Source organism: Aquila chrysaetos, chromosome 9 (assembly GCF_900496995.4).
Source record: "Aquila chrysaetos chrysaetos chromosome 9, bAquChr1.4, whole genome shotgun sequence".
In the NCBI taxonomy this organism is placed as follows: domain Eukaryota; kingdom Metazoa; phylum Chordata; class Aves; order Accipitriformes; family Accipitridae; genus Aquila; species Aquila chrysaetos.
The window spans coordinates 12572441-12585286 of NC_044012.1; the positions used below are offsets into that span (position 1 = coordinate 12572441).

Consider the following 12846-nt stretch of genomic DNA (forward strand, 5'->3'; position numbering starts at 1 on the left):
CTGCTCGGTGCCGCGGGGCTCGTCGCGCCGAGCGCCACGCAGGCCGGTGGGGCTGTCACAGGGCCGGCCTGCCCCGTCGCCACCGGCCCCCGCCTCCGCGCTGGCTCCGTCCCTAAGGCGAGATGGAGCCGTGTGGCGGTGCGGTTGCGCTCCTCTGGCCCTCTCCACAGACCGCTGCCACCAGCCTCTTGCGAGGGCAGTACTGGTGTGGGTGGCTCCGTCGATACGTTTATCATCTTAACTTCGATTTCCACGCGGCGTGGAGAGCGATGCACAGCCACTCGTGGTGGCCCAGCGCGGCTAGGCTGGTGGTTTTATTCAGAGCCTCAAAATAATTGGTGTTTACCTTCCAGGTCCTGTGCTTAGGTGATCCCCTGGCTTCTTGCCTTTGTCAGTCAGGAGTTTGTCAATATTGCAGTATCCAGTGCCAAGCCAGGCAGCACAATGCGCTTCAAGAAGTGGTATAGTCTCCCAAAAGGTATTTTCTTTCAGCACAGTTTTCAAATGGTAAACACCTGTAGTGAAAATAAAAAACCCAAACAACACAACAGCTCCCACGTTTTGGGTCTAAAATGGCAAATCAATGCAAATGTTTCCAAGTGTGAACTGCAGAGAACTGACAAGAAGGTTTAGCAATTTAAGTTAGCAGCAATATGGAGTTGAAAGCGTACGCTGCATGTCAGGGGCAACCTAGGAAGCTACATACCAGAAATGTTACATGCTGTGAATTTATGACATATTTCATATAAACTGAAGAGTCAGGGGAATAATGAGTTTCAGAAGGGGCTCATGGCTGGGTGATGGCAAGTAAAATCGAATGTTCATTTCCAGAAAGAGGCTTGGAGTATATTGATGTGGATGGGTCTACAGTTGGATTTAGGAGGGACCTGGTAAAACTGTAGCAACTTTTTGCAAGTTCACTTTTTCCCAGAGCTCGGAGTTTTGTTAATGATTGTATATTGTTACATAGAGATAGGAGATGGGTTTGAAATGTTGGCAAATCAGGTATTATTCAAGAGATGGATTTAGCCATCCTTTCAATAGGCATTATTTAATCTCTAATTTTACTTTGTTACTTTGATTCCTTGAATTATGAAGCTCTGTTTAGTTGTGTGAAGTTTAAGACACTTCAAACCTTATCCTACAGTCTGTGACTTGGTAAGATTTTGGTAAGACTTTTTTTTTTTTAAAGAAATTGCTGTGGGGAAAATGCAAGGATACAACCTATCTTCTTAACACCTACTAAAATACATTTCATTTAAAAAAAAAAAAATTGAAGCTGCATAGTATTCACAATGTCAAATGTAGTAGTAGTAATAAAATAGCAGCTTGTTTCAGCTTTTTCTGCCATATTAAATGGAGCCTTTTCATAGAAATGTGATTATTTTTCATGGACCCTGTTCCTTTAAAAGCTTAGTTTCCACTTCTGTATTAGTCATAGTTTAATTAACTGGTTATCTGAATTGAATCACTGTTGTAGATACAGAATTCTCACCCTCCTTTTTCCAGGCAAAATATGCTAGGATCTGATATGTCTGGATTAAAAATACTGGGTTCATAATAAGTAATGGTCTGTCCTGTTGTAATTAAACCTGGACTAAGTTAAGATTTCATTCTCTGGGTAAGTATGATTCTACAAACAAAACAGATTTAGTTTTTACACTTTTACAGTCATTTGAAAGGCTTCTTAATTCACAAAGTTCTTTTCATATTTTTCATTTTCATTGCTTTCAAGTTGAGGAGACATGAAACCAAATGAAATTTCGATAAGGCAACTATCCCTGAGTGCTAGAGATGAGACACTTGTATGGAGCATAATATGTTCAGAATGTTGATGTTTTTGTAGAAGTTTATACAAAATTGCTTCATAATTACTGTAAATATGTACAGAATGTCAGTGGCATGAGTTTTATGGTAAACATTATAAGCTTAATTTAAGAGAGTAATACATAGTCTAGAAACACCAAGTAAATTTAGAGCTACATCAGCAAAGATGCTATCTTGAAGTAAATACACGCAAAATATACACACTTTTTTGTGTAGACTTTTAAAATAAGAGAAATCTACTTATAGTAACTTGCCTATAAGGTGTCTGTTTATTCTTTGTGGCCTCAGTCTCAAACTCGTTTCAGTCATCAAGATTAATGATTAGGCTTATTTTCATTAATGACTTGAACAGCAATGAGTTATATAGTTGTCAATAAAAAATTCAATTTGTCTACACTTTTGTGCCTGGCTGTTCCAAAACCATTCCAAAAGCTTTATAATTTTCACATTATTATAACGTATTATATAAATGGGGTCCCTGAATCTCCTGAGTGGAGATTAAATAAACTGCTTCATAGCTCTATGTACAACAGAAGTGAATCTTGCAGGGAGCACTGGATGGAATGGAGGCCTTGGCTCGTACACCTCCTCCTGGGAGAATGGTGGCCAAGAGTACTGTGTGAGCACTTTGAGTGGCACATAAAGAAGTAGGTTTTTTTCTTTTTTATTTCACTTAAGTTTTAGGTCTTGGCAGCGTGGAGGTGGCCTTTATCTATCATGAAGTAGATCCACCATAAAAAAATGAAATTTGCGGTAGCATTGCAACACTATTGGCAACTAGGAATTTTTCTGCCATCTTTATAGACTAACTGCAACACATGAGCCTGGACTTAGTTTTCTCATTCTTTTTGGATGACAGAATCTGTTTCATACTGTCTGTATCTGTGTACTAGGTTTAGCTGCTCATAGTTGTTCTGGTTCTGGAAAAAAAAGTGTAGAGTGCATAAAATACAGTTCATTATCACATGAAAAATAAAGTTTTGGGAGTTTCTCAGAAAATGGTGGAAGAATTTGCATATATTTACAGAGGTGCGTATGTATTGGCTACTTTGATTTATCAGGCTGGCATCTTGGGAGTCCTTACTGTGAAATGGAGCTTTACACAGGGAACATTTTGACCCTCTAAATATAGAAGTTGGCAAACCTGCTGTATAATCTATGAAAATACAGAGAGTAAGACAAGAGTGGTAGGAACGCTGTATAGGAAAAAATGATACTGTGTTATTCATTTATGAAATAGGACTTTATTATATTCTGAGAGAAAATATTGCAGATGGATTAGGAATTATTAGAAGTACTAAAAAATTACACAGGGAAGAATAAACACTGCATTGCTTCATTTAGAAAGACGGTAAAATAGAACATGATAGATATATAAAGATAATAAATAGTATAAAGAAAGTAAATTACACTTTAAATACGCTTCTCCTACTGTTAGACTAATTAGATATTCACTGAAGTTGAATGGTTGCCCTTTCAAAACAGGTACAGGAAGTTTTAGATTTTTTTTTTTTCCTTATGTATGTGTAAATAACCTCTGGAACTCATTGCTACAAGATATTGTAGAAAACAAAAACTTGTAAGATTTAAAAAACAATATTTAAATTTTTGTATCTAGAGAGAGAACATTTACAACTATTCCAGATAGAAATGTGTTAACTGTATGAAATGTTGATGTTTTTAGTATTGAGGCAAACATTGATAGGAGTTAGGAAAAATCTTCCCTTGTGAAAGGGGTATATGTTTTACGCTATGAGGTTTAGATTGCAATGTCCTTTGAGGTGATTTCACTTACCTGCTGTCAGAACCTGAATCTTGTATACAACCCTTTTGTAGAGTTAGTTATCTTTTTTGTTATAGCCTGAGAGGTCTTTGTGCTTTGGCATTGAGGCTTTAAAACTGAGCAGAATTTATATTACTTAGATGGTTTATTTTGCTTTACACAGCCTTTTCTACTACAGAATTAGGAAAGTTCTGTATTAAGTGATATTTCAGCTGCAACAATGACATCTAGGGGCTGATTTATATTAATTTAATTTAGATACGTATCTCCTATTTTTTGAGAAGATGGTTACTAATACGTTTACTAAATCTAAATTATTAGTATTCACTAAAAAGCTGTAAATCTGATATGTGTCATATATTCAGAGAACAACCACGACATTTTAAACTTATTTTTTCTGTTTTGTTTTCCCTTGATCTGTCTTTTAATTATTTTAGTACTGCTAACACTGCAAATCAATGATTCTCTCATTCCTTTAGACCTTGTATTTTTTCATGACGTGTTATGAAATGATGAGATTTTTTTTCACTCTATACTTTACGTATACTTTTCTGTGAATTAAAGGGAAATCTCTTTGACTCTGCTTCCTTATATGACTTATTCTGTTGCCTAAAATCACATGTACTTTAATTTGTACAGGAAATGAGACCAAAAATCCCTATATTCAATCCCCTACTTCCCCAGCTTTATGGGTCTGCAGATATAGGCTTGACTCCAGATTTAAACCCTATGATTCAGGGCCACCTCTAAGCTATACGTAAATCCAATTTTATGTGTGCAAGTAAGTGTATATGTAAAATACATAATTGCAATTTAGAGATGATTTAACAGCATCTGTCCTATTATTTGCAAACTTACTTTCTTTCCCTTGAATCTTAGTTATTTGACCATAAGTCACTTATTTGGAATTGCTTTTTACAGAAAAAAATTTCTGTATTTCTTTCTCATCAGCTTCTTCACTTATATTTACAACTTTTTCTCAGGAATAAGAGAATATAATTTTTTGCAAAATTCCCCTCATGCCGTTCTGTAGAATATATTGTACGTTCTTTAACATACTGACTTTTCATTGGTATTGAGAAGAGGAGACCTGAAGAAGAACCCTTGAGTGTAAGAAACAGGGAAAGGCTCATCTTTTTCCTTAGATATTTCCTTAAAATTTTGAAGTCATGTTTGTGGTTTTGGGAGTGTGTTACTGACTTGAGCAGAGAATTTTGAGTCATAGAATTTATACAGCTGGAGAAGAGAGCGAACCAAACAGAACTGAAAAAAGCAAAACTAAACCGTAAATGTTAGGTGCTCTAAAATGTAAAACTTATAGCTATATTTTCATAGAACCCGCCAGTCAGTTATTAGGAGGCACTGAGTTTAAGAGAATGTGAAAAATCACTTGACATGAGATTGCTGGTGATGTACTAAGAGTAGAAGCTAGGGTAAGCTAACTTCCTTCATAGCTCTTCTGGTATATAAGAGAAAGAAACTATAACCAGGTGAAGCTGAAAATAGTGAGATATTATGGAAAGCTTCACCACGGATCAAATCAAGGTACTAAAATGTTCTCTACAATAAATAAAGGTGTTTTTCTGATAGAACTATACCAACAGGAACTTTTTCATATAGAAGTTATACTGGCACAGCAATTCTTTTCACAACTGCTGTATCTGCTGGTTTCATCTGTGAAGTAAGCGAAAGCTGATTTCTGTCAGTGGCAAAACATAATTATAACTGCATTCTGTATTAAATCTTACTTAAAAATCTCACAAAAAATCACATCCCTAACTACTATTAGTATGTTAGTAGATGATTTTTACAGACTTGGTCAAAGTATCACAATGGACATATTTGTCTCTCATTGGAAGGTCTGCAGGGAGTGTAAAGCAGAAGAGGATAAATCTGAACTGTAGTTGAGTGTGAATAGGACTGGGGGAAGGAAGAAACAGGAGAGAAAGATTTATAAAATTCTTAAAAATAAGTAACAATTCTTTTAATCTATATTTTTGCCTATGTAACTGTCATTTTATGATTCTGTATTGAAAAGGAGTGGGTTTGCAATGGTGACTGAAGGTAGTAGGATGCATTACGACTTGAACAAATGCTTCAAACACCAGTGTTCTCCTGCCTTTGCAAAACTACATTTAAAAAATAGCCAAACCATGCTATATTCTGCTTAATTTGTATTTCAAGGCAAAATATGGAATCAAGAGCACTGTATCCTCTGAAATCAGGGCACTGCAGGAGAAATTGTTAGGGGAGCTACAATTTGTTGATTCTTTGGACTTGATTCTACAGTGAGCTAGGGCAGTGAAAGCCTCTGAATGTCAACAGAATCTAGCTTTCCAGTTAGCCTGTCCCTTTACCGGTTTAAAGTTCTCTACAGTTGTGGGAATGATATTGCCTACTGGGAGGTGACAACTGGACCTTACTGCCATCTTTTTCTTTTTTTGGGGAAACGATACATTAGCAGGTGTGATTCTTAAGAGGTATTTCACCACTGTCTTCAAAAGGCTCAGGGCTTCTCCTAGCCCTTAGAATATGCAGTTTTCTGATGTCTGTATTAATAAAAAAGCAGTGTGGTCTGCGCATATGTACTGAGGACAGATCTGTTTTAAATTAGTGAAAATCATAAGGAAAGTTTGGATTGGCTTTTACTGCTGAATTGGCCATGGGGAAACTCCACTTAGAAGAGGGACAAAAATTATTTAGCTATGCACAAAATATCAAGGCAGTTCATAGAGAGCTGCCACATGATATTTTACTGTCCATTATTATTTTCCCTTTTTATTACTTTGCATAGATACTGATATTTTTGCCAGCTCTTACGCCAAACAGTGCTTTCTTAGGTATGTAATCCAATTAAGGGAGGATAGAATGTGATTTATTACTGGCAGTTGTAACAAGGGGAGTCGTGCACAAAACACTCCTACAGCAAACTACCGCTGTTTTTTCTTGTTGCAGTCAGTGAAAATACAGAAGTGTCCTTTGCATTCTTAAGAGAAATTAGCTGTACGTGAAGTGTTGTATTATAGCTGGTACATACTGATCCCAGTTGTTACATTTGCCATTCATACATGCCCCAGTGACTGTCCTCAGTGTGTGTTTTACACATTCAAGAGAATTCATTTTTGAATGATAAGCTGCAGTAAGCCTGGAATCAGATTCTACATTACATAAATTAATATTTCACATGTGAAAGGAGATCCCCTAAAAAGAATTGGACTCCCTGGAGTTCTAATATAGCCAGTAGTCCTGTAATTGATTTAATTGCTAATTTTTTTTTTTTTTTTTACAGTTGTAGTTAAAAGGCATTACTTTTTCCTCCTTGGTAAATCAGTCATTGTAGACTAAAATACGCTAATTTCTGTTGCAAGAAAGAACTTCTAGAGTACGTACTACATGCTAGCTCCCAAAGCATAAAATACCACCAGAAATTTGTAAATCCAGTCAGGTGTGAAACTCTGGTATATCCATGACTTAATTTCAGTATCAATTACCAATATAGGTCAGAATATGCTCAGCATGGAAACTAGGTAACTTAAAAAAATAACAAATGCTTTTGAGTACTTCTCATATCATTAAAGGGAGTTGTGGACCAGTCATCTGTCCTTCAGCGAATGGTCTGGCTAGTCCTGGCAACTTTTCTTATGTTGCATAGATTGATCTCCTCTTGCAGACTGGTTTACTTGAAGTGCAATCTGTTTTTTGCCAAATGGGATTAGTTAGGGTATTTTAATCAAGCATGTAGGTGCTTGAGATGGGTTTTAAGCAGTAGACTGTAATTTTGAAGTGTGACATTTTTCACGTAAGTTCAGTGTAGCAGTCACGTTAACCTAACCTTGATAAATTTTGCAAAATTTATATAGCTGACCACATATTTGTCATGTGTATGATGGTGTGAGGCTTCTGTTATGCTCCTGTAGAACTTTTAGGAGTACAAACATATAATTTCTGAGCATCCGTACAAACACACAACACTGCAGATGTTTCATAGTACCCAAGAAGTACATTGTTCCAGTTTTCTTCATTAAAATATTTATGTGGCCTCCAAAACCTTAAATAAGCAAGTTTACACAACTTTCCTATCCATGCTACAGAACTTAATGTGCACTTTTCCCTCAAAATATATATTAAAACACTAACATAAATGTGACAAACTGGAGTTTTCCATCCTACTGTGATTTTAATCTGCAAGTTTAAAAAAGCAACAAACATACACCCTGGAAAGGTACTGGACCAAATTTTTAATTCCCTTTTCAATTTTACTAAGTCAAATTCTTGTTCACGAGTTTGTGTAAAATTAGGATCTCATGGTTCGGCTCACTTTATGAATGTTCCTTGACATCCAAAATTTTTTTTCTCTAACCCTTAGCACTGTGTGTGCATGCAGGTCTGCAGGTGCATGTGTATGCACTTCCGTGTACACAGAGACATAAAATTATATTTTCATTGCAAATATGCATGTGGAATCTGCACACAGTGAGCATCGAACAACTGCGTGAAAACAAAGGAGTCCATTCATTCTTAGTTATTGAATCTTGTTACTGTTTATTAGATATGAGTAGACCAAAATGAACCATCACACTTTTCTGTAGTGACCTTGAGGTGGCAGCAGCATTACATTCAATTCTGCCATACACCAAGTCCATTAAAGGTGAAAGTAAAATTTGCAATAAATCAAAATAATACTGATTGTTATAATTTTATTACCAGAGCATTAAGTCAATAAAACTTATCTGAAATGTCATTTGCATTGTATACAATTTTTACTAGTTATCAAGTATGTTTTAAAAGCATGTTTAAAGCAACCAAATGAAGAAATCGGTGATAAATTGTTGGAAAGCTGGGACTTGTCTAATGGTGTAGTAAAACTAAAGTCTGTTTTGATCTCTTGTATTGTAAAAGACTGTTTCTGAAAGCATTTGTTAGTATAATAATGTCTTGTGTCTTGACTAACTATATTTAATGTCCTAATGTCTGATTAAATATTTTCCTGCAAGTTGTCAGGTCCTTTTTCATTCATGATTTTATGTAGGAAGGTCATCTAATTATATGACACCCTTTCAGTGAAGGAGAATGTGTTTGTTTCTTTTAATAATGAGGAATAATGAAACTTATTTATGTTGGAAGTCAGAGAAATTTATTGGAGAATTACAACATGAGAAACATGAAAATTAAAAAAACCCTTTTAATAGCATATTCATTACCAAGAAGCTTGCAGGTAATGAAATAGTTGTATGAAAGCCAGTATATTGGGTGATATAATACTGCTCATGTCAGTTTTCAGGACATGGTTATTATGCATTTCTATGTTGTCAATTACTATTAGGTTACTAAATTATTATTAGCTAATTAGTCAAAATAGGAGGCACTAGAAGAAAAGGTTAAAAGCATTTATTTTTACAAACTTCTAAAACAACTTCTGGCTGGGAAGCCAGTTGGTGTGTAGTAATACTCCACAACGATTTTGCCGTGTGGGTTGCATTGCTGCTTAGGTGTTGCTGTTCTGCAAGACTAACACAAGTTTGGACTAGAAGTCAAAAGAGGTATCTGTTATACAACTTAATGATGTTGAAGAAACAACATTCAAAAGTAGTTACCCTAACAAATGCAGAAAAATAATGTTAGTGATGTATTTATACATCAGTTAAAAACTGATTTGAAGGAAACCCTTTATGTAACTGCTGCTAAAGGAGTCCCAATAACTGATTAAAGATTACATATGTAATAGTTAAAATAATTCAGTGATAATTTATTGAAAAATAAGGTTATATTGATTATTTAAGTTTTGGGTTTATTCAGTCTTTAGGGTTTTTTGTTTATACTAAGATACGGCATTTAGACCTGTTTACCTTTATATTCTTTACTCATGTTTCACTTGTTTTGTTGACCAGTTGTACCTTGACAACTTTTTCAACTCCTCATGAAATAGTATTATTAAATATAAATGAGTATATAAGTTGAATTATAGCTCCAGAATGACATGTTATTAGATTTTAAAAGCAGATAGAGAATCACAAACCACAAGCCAAACGGAGATTACAACACATGAATGCTGTTTGGGCTGTGCCAGTGGTTACTGAAGCCAATACAAATACTATTATTTCACAAAGACATAGATCTGGTCTTTTACTTCTTCTGATCTGTGCTGTAGTTTTCTCTTTGTCACACTTCACTGTTTCTTAAGCTAATTTCTATGATTTTACATAATTTCCAAAGGTATGAATGCAGTGAGTGACAAAGCAGCAGAATAACTGAGGTAGCAACAGTATTCCTGTGAGGAATGTAATTCACTGTGAGCTTCTTTCTTCTTCTTTCTGATTTTAACCATATGGCTCTTTATCATCAAAATATATTTACATCAGAAATAAAAGTAAGGCAACAATATATATGAGCTGAACATAGTTAATGTTAATAATTTCTTAGAAATACATAGAAATGAGGTTTAGAGGGTACCCCTCATCTCTGTAGGTCAGGAACCTAGATTATCAGTATCCCAAAAGCAAAGATGTGATTTTTATTTGTATTTACAGCACCATGAACACACATTTTGTTGGAGAAATAAAAAAAAATTGCAGTTGTCACAGCGCGGGCTCTTTGTAAGTATACAAAATTCAAATAAACAGGTTGTCCTCAACTTCAGTGGGAGAAGAATCTATTATAGAAGTTGCAGAATATTCCAGAGATTTTGACTTGGAACCAGTGTTTTAGAATTTATTCAAGTGTTAGTTTAACATTTTTCTAATGTTAAGCAAGACCTTGTTGTAAGACCTTGTTGTCCTGAAATCACAAAGTTGCTGTCTTAAAAGTACCATTGCTATACTGAAATGGAAGGTACCTGGTGTGATCTGTCTCTTTCAGTTAAGCTGTGTAGTATCTGATAAAGGGTATTCATTTCATGGAGCAATTTGTATATCAGAGAATATATTGCAAAGTGTTCAGTTAGCAATACTACTCTTCAGTAAAATCACATTACCTAGAACATTAAAACAATCATTCTAAAACATGATTTATAATGATTTGAAAGTGTTTGTAAAAAATAGATGACCATTGTACATTTACAGTTGACACAGAGGTCCCTCGTGTCAAGAAAGCACTCTTGACCTTGATGGGTAGTTGCAATTCCATTTAAATCAATTGCCAATACAAGTCAAATGAAGTTCTTATGGCTGTCTAGTGTGCACTTCCCTGTTCTTCTGACATTATTGTTCTACTCCAAGTCATTCTTCAATCTTTTAACAGCTGAAAGGGACCTACATTCTGCAGCTTTATGGGAAACCAGCACTAAGTTGTACTTCTCTGTGTTTTGAAAGCTTCCAGTATTTTTCAGTGCATTTATTTCCAAGCTAACCAAGCAAACCACATCCTTTTCTACGTAAAATAGAGTACTTGGTCTGTTGCTGGCAAAGCCAAATATTTCAGTATTACAGTGAATACAGAATGCATTTTCTGTTCCTACAATTTTACTGGTCATTCATTTAATTTGATAGAAAAGAAACTGATCTTTTAACTCTGAAAACTGGAGATCTTTGTTAGTTTAGCTTTAATAAAAGCTTTCACTATATTAAACATGATATATTCTAAACATAATTTACATTAGAAATGATGGTGAATACAATTTTGGGGGTATTTTGTGGGGTGGAAGAGAAAGGGACACAGCAACTCAGAAAAATAACTTGAGAATTTATCCTGTGTTTCTGCATGCCTGGATACTTATTTCTTCAAAGGATTTTGCTAAAATTGGAGATGAATATATGAAAAGCGATATGAATTCATTAAACATTTTGCTCAAATGAGAAAATCCTTGGATATACAGAACTTTCTAAAAATATCTGGGTTTTGTGTTATTAACTTACTTGTAATGTTTTCACTCTTCTAAATGAATTTAAGTGTCTACCTTTTGACAAGTGTGAGTATTAAAAGGTCACAGCATGGCACAAGGTTTACAAGACTGAAAAAAACCAAGTACAGGTACTTTCTCAAAGAGAGATAATACAAACTATGGCTAATCCTATCCAGCCCTGCCCCCAGCCTGTTTCATAAGTAGTCCAAGCTTTCAAAAGATCCTGTATTAATAATAGGAAAACCCAATCTAACTGATATGTTAGCATTAAATACATACAACAACTAATACGAATTTATAATGAAAAAAGTGATTTTGGTAGCCAGTGGAACATGTCTGGGATAGTATTAACAGGTTGCTGCAATTAATGCAAAACTAATCACCAGTCCTCCATGGAGAAATGCAAATTGCAAGTTGTTAGAAGGCCTGTTCTGTTCAATAGGATTTGCATTGCAGCTAATCCACTTAGCAGCATCTCATGTTTCTATGTTGAAGTGTTTTTTAGGAAGTAATGAAGTATTATTCCTTTCAATGGATTTCTTTAGTTTCTATATTTTGACTCTTCTGTTTTTAGTAATTATGTAAGTATGTTTGCCTGCTCTTTCTTTCCCATTCCCATGGGCTGAGATCGAAGTAAGTGGCCCTATTTTCTACATTTTCCTATGCCCCTGGAAACTATCATATGAAGCTAAAGCTACAGAATTGACGACTTGACATACAGGAAATGCATTACATATACTGTCCTTGTGTTTGCAATTGAAATTCAAAGATTCTGCTGTATCTGATGTCCCACCCATCTGCTGGTGGGCAAGAATAGCTGGATAAAACCTGCATTTATTTACTTGTCATTTTCGGTGTTAAACACAACATGAAACAAACCTTTGTGCTTTGTGTTTTGTTTCATTCATTCATTTAAAAGTAGTCATAGACAACATTATTTTGTTAATGGTCTTTTACTCCCCCTCACAGTATATATGCTTACCAGCAGTCAGTAGGAGGAAATGTATCAGCAATGGGTTGGTCTGTTCCTCAACAAGGAAACTTGTCCCTAAGCCTGGTTATTCAAATACCATGACTTAATTTCTGAAGAGAATAGATGTGTTGAATAGAGAGAGGTAGCATGTGTCCTTATGACATTGCTAGTATCATAGGAAGACATGTTTAAAGGAAGACACTGAATCGCATTTACCTACCGCAGAAACAAATGACAAAATCGTAACATTTGTCTTTAATTCACTGGAGAAGCAAGTTCAGGCTTAGTGTAAAAATGAAGAACATTGGAACACTAATGCTTGATCTTACCAACCCAGTTTTGATGGCCGTGTAAATATAATTGCTTTTAATTAATTATGAAGGGATAATTCCTTTTAGAGCAAGTGTAGCATGTGTTACAAGTAAA

At 35.1% G+C, this 12846-nt stretch overlaps 1 long non-coding RNA gene across 3 annotated transcripts in view; it reads left to right on the forward strand.

Annotated features, from left to right (window-relative positions):
- Positions 1 to 12290, forward strand: part of LOC121233543 — a 12987-nt gene extending 697 nt beyond the window's left edge. Inside the window, exons 1-3 of one of the 3 annotated variants that reach the window (XR_005933214.1) lie at positions 3 to 1158; positions 1510 to 6161; positions 6243 to 12290. This is a non-coding gene — a long non-coding RNA (uncharacterized LOC121233543). Of the gene's footprint in view, positions 1 to 2; positions 6162 to 6242 lie in introns of those variants that run through there. The other 2 variants (XR_005933215.1, XR_005933213.1) reach the window with 2 other exon arrangements.
- The last annotated feature ends 556 nt before the right edge of the window (positions 12291 to 12846 follow it).